At 37.0% G+C, this 4,486-nt stretch overlaps 1 long non-coding RNA gene across 1 annotated transcript; it reads left to right on the top strand.

The window, feature by feature from the left end:
- The first annotated feature begins 1,012 nt into the window (after window positions 1-1,012).
- LOC108166451 (uncharacterized) lies at window positions 1,013-2,346 on the top strand. The gene is made up of 4 exons (XR_001776816.1): window positions 1,013-1,054; window positions 1,217-1,313; window positions 1,902-2,062; window positions 2,317-2,346. It is a non-coding gene; the product is annotated as an uncharacterized LOC108166451 (long non-coding RNA).
- Window positions 2,347-4,486: the final 2,140 nt, after the last annotated feature.

The following is a 4,486-nucleotide window of genomic DNA, read 5'->3' as shown; positions in this document are numbered from 1 at the left end:
TCCCTATGTTTGTCCCTGTTTGTCCCTATGTTTGTCCCTACGTTTGTCCCTATGTTTGTCCCTACGTTTGTCCCTACGTTTGTCCCTATGTTTGTCCCTATGTTTGTCCATACGTTTGTCCCTATGTTTGTCCCTATGTTTGTCCCTATGTTTGTCCCTACGTTTGTCCCTACGTTTGTCCCTACCTCATCTTCTTCCTGATACCCATGTTCTCTCTCTCTTCCCGATATGAATGACTGAATCGCTACATTGTCACCAGAATCCTCGCTCTCTGCTCCAGACTCAGACTGCGAGTCTCCCTCATCTTAGAGCTCAAAAAAGAGCTTTGCTGCCTGCCCCACATTCATTCTTCTCATCATTCTTTACAGAAAAAACAAAATACAATGTCCGAAATACAAATTACGAGGTAGATTTTACTGATCGTCTGATATCACAACTATCTGTTGACGTGCCTCTCTTTTTTCTGTTCTCCGTTCCCGCGTTACTTTTTTTTTTTTTTTTTTTTTACTTTTTTCGCGCCGTTACTTGCGTCACTGTCCTTCGTTTATCTGCAACAAAATGTCAACTCTTATCAGTTGAATACGTGAGCTCGAGTGAGGGGATCTGTTATATTGTATTCTTTGTGTTGAGAGAGCTCCGTCTCACTGTGGAACGGAGCGGGTTTTACGATTTCGCTAATTGAAACAAATATGGTTTACATATTTAAGCATAACTCCGGTTTTACTTGGCCTATTAACACAATTTAAAAAACTGTTGTGTAGTTTAACGTGCACTTTAAACACCAGTAGAAAGTGAGACTGGGGGAGGCGGAGTCTTGCTGCTACGAGGCGCCAAATCAGACATGTAAAAAAGACTCGGATACGCGTCAATTGTCTCCGAAGGGCAATTTGGAGGCAGTGCTTTTGTATGTCTTCCTCTTTGGCATCAGAACATAACCCCGCCCTGGAGGAGGATACACTCTAGCTGTCAATATAAATTGCTACTGCAATAGAATCAGGTTGGCACTTTGATTCTGAAGATCCTGAGGTGACTCTGAAGTTTCCTTGCTGCGCTGGTAATATTGCATTGAGTAACAGAAAAAAAACTAAACAAATTAATTGTGTTTGGCATTTGCTTTAAAAGTGGTCATGTCCAAAGAAAGGATATTAATAAATGCTATGTTACCTGTTTCACTCTAGAATGTGTGTCTTTGTTTTAATATTTTCCTTCTTTACAGCATCGTGTCATCAGTCATCTCATCCTTCATTTCAAGAGTTTTGGTGACCATCCGTTGACCCTGCCAAACCTCTGAAACAATGGCAGGAGAAACTAAGGTAAAACTGTTTCAACTGGAGCAGGTGTAAAAAACTCATTTTAAATTTTTTGCCACATCATAATCACAAATGTCCTCAAAGGGCCAGTTGTGGAAGAATGCTTTGATGAAATTACCTAATAATAAACTGTTAAAATATTAAGAAATATCTCAGTACTTAATATTAAATTTAACATATTTTCACACTGATGTAGTTTGGCAGTGTACAGCATAAAAAGTGATTTAATTTGATTAATAAAATAGTAGTTGAGCACACAACATTTATTGTCAGCTGTGTGCAAACTTGTGACCAGCCGGATTTGGCCCCTGGGTCTTTAGTGTCCACTAGAGGGAGATATAACTCTCTGTGTTCACAACTCCTATGCAACAAAAGTGGTGAAAATAACTTTTCACTCTACTTTGTCACATTCTGTGCTTTTAAGAGTTATTGAAGAGTAAATAAGATTTCTCATTAATCTCATTTCTCATTAGTTGGGTTTTTTGGACAAAGTTATCAAGTTTGTGTCCTGTTGGTTTCACACAGATATTAATTATTTTGGTCCTTTTCTTAAATTAGTGACATTGATGTGATTCTTTACCTGGTTTTTAGGTGTTCAATGATCCCATCCATGGCAATATCGAGCTGCACCCAGTCCTTGTCAAGATCATCGACACGCCTCAGTTTCAGCGACTTCGAAACATCAAGCAGCTTGGCGGAGCATATTACGTTTATCCTGGAGCGTCCCACAACCGCTTTGAACACAGCATTGGGTAAATGTCTGTATTTATTGCACATAATTGCTGTTAATTAASTTAAGGTARTGGCTTTAACTTAAAGCCTTTAAGAGAGAAATATTTACACAATGTCTTACAAAAATATATCWGTGCTTYTCAAAATAACTTTATAAATGTCTAATYACTGTGGTAGTTTAGAGCYAACATTAGTTATCTGTTGAAAGTTCACATCAGTTCATTTTTTAATTTATCTTGTACGAGATCTTTTTGTTGTTGCTGTTCTGGTACAGGGTGGCGCACTTGGCTGGAGAACTTCTTCAGYCTCTCAAAGGGAAKCAGCYAAATCYTGGAATTGATAAGAGGGACGTCCTTTGTGTGCAGATTGCTGGACTTTGCCATGACCTGGGTGAGGTGTTCCCCAAAAAGACAGTTTCACAATACACTGAGAAACTAGCAACAGATGTATTTTCACTGCTTTAGCTAAGCATTACAAAGTTGCCTTTAATGAGGTACAGACAAAAATTGATACATTTTCCCATGAAATGAATCCATTTTTATTCCTCCTTTTGACTATTGTCATTTTGCATTATAGGGTCTGGTAGATGCAGTATTCTACTTCTGGCATCTATTTTGAAACCAGTATAGATAATAAATGAATAATTTGGATAAAATCTGCATTCATGTTTGAAAATCAATCAATCAAATTTTATTTGTATAGCACATTTCAGCAGCAAGGCATTTCAAAGTGCTTTACAAAAACACAGTCATGCAACGTTGAATAAACAATCTAAAACATTAAACTTCCCGCCGAGTCGAAGTTCTGCCCTTCAAATCGGCAGAAAATAAAATACATGGCCATTTTTCAACAGTGAGGGGATTAAGTCTTTTGACTTTGCAAAAAAAATCATCTATAAAATAATTTGCAGGTTTTTCTCATGGGAATTATTTGCTGCTGAATCTGTGTACAAGTAGAAACTTCACTTGATCAAAACCAAAACTGAGCTTTAAACATATTCTTTGTAGGATAAAAATGGACATGTAGATCACTGATTTCCAGAATGAAAGAGATCAATTTCAGATATTTGATACTAATTCTGAGTCAGAATTTAAACTCTTTCACTCTTCTCCTCTGTTTCTAGGACATGGACCATTTTCCCACATGTTTGATATAATGTTTATACCTGAAGCACGTCCTAAATATAAGCGTGGGAAATGGAGCGTAAGAAATTATTTTTATTCTTACTGAATTGCTACCTTATTTATTTTTTCAGACTGATTTGAGAATAAGAAAGCTTACATTTTTCCTCCACTCTTTGAATTGGAGTTAGAATATGACAGTTATTTTTTGACCAGCTTTAAAGATGACAAGATTTGAAGTTGACTACCTAGTTTGTAAGACTATGACTGGTTTAAGGCTTAAACTAGTCCTTTTGACAACTGGATTAACAAAAATATATTCAGTGCTGTCCCTGCTGGTATCTTAACAGGCTAAATAAAACTGATGCAATGAAATACAGGTACTTGTCAAGAAAATTTGCATATCCTTAAAGAGAACAATATTGTGTGTCCATCATTTCAGAAAGTGAAAGTCATATTTGTGTATTCATTACACAAGTTGGAGTAGACTATTCCACCCTTCATTTCTAGTCATCGTTATGATTATACCTTTCATATAATGAAAACTAATTCAGTGTCTCAGAAATGTAAATGTAAATTTACATACAATCATTAAAAATTGTATTTTGCATGAATGCTGTTGATCAGCCTGAAATTCTACAGAGGTGTAATCAAAACCTCGGTAGAGGTTTAGATAGCAGCCTTCAGTGCATCTGCATCGTTGGTTTTAGTGTCACTCATCTTCCTCCTGACAATACTCCATAGATTCTCCATGGACTTCAGGTCAGGCAAATTTACTGCTCAAACATTGGAACGCCAAGGTCTTAAAAACAGCTTTGGTAGCTTAGTAGTAGGGACAGATGCCAAGTCCTGCTGAAAAATCCCAACAGGATCTCCACAAAGATTACTTATTTAATTTATAAAAGATCCTTGTGAAAATAAGTCTGATCAGAACCAGAATATTTGCCTAAATTTAAAGATATGGCAAATATTTACAGGGTCCTGTTGTGTCTAATTATTGTAGCAGTAACTTTTATTGAAAAGAAAGTTTCTTACACATTTGATAAAGCTGTGACATGGCATGAAATGGTATGAAACAGATGATCTGTGAAAAGAATCACGTTCTTCCTCTTCCCAGTGCTAGTTAGAAATAACCAATCAGAGCCAGGGGGAGGGTTTTGGCGCTGTAAATTGCCCTCATGTGGGTATGTCACTTATACCCCCACTCTCTCCTTGCTCTGTGCTACATCACTGCTTCCTGATAGCAGAGCTTGTTGTGAATGTCAGGTTACTTAGAATGTCCACAAATGATCTTGGATAAATGGACTGGTAAGTTGTTTCTCT

Source organism: Poecilia reticulata, linkage group LG7, assembly GCF_000633615.1.
Source record: "Poecilia reticulata strain Guanapo linkage group LG7, Guppy_female_1.0+MT, whole genome shotgun sequence".
In the NCBI taxonomy this organism is placed as follows: Eukaryota; Metazoa; Chordata; class Actinopteri; order Cyprinodontiformes; family Poeciliidae; genus Poecilia; species Poecilia reticulata.
This window is presented reverse-complemented; position numbering and strand designations above follow the sequence as displayed.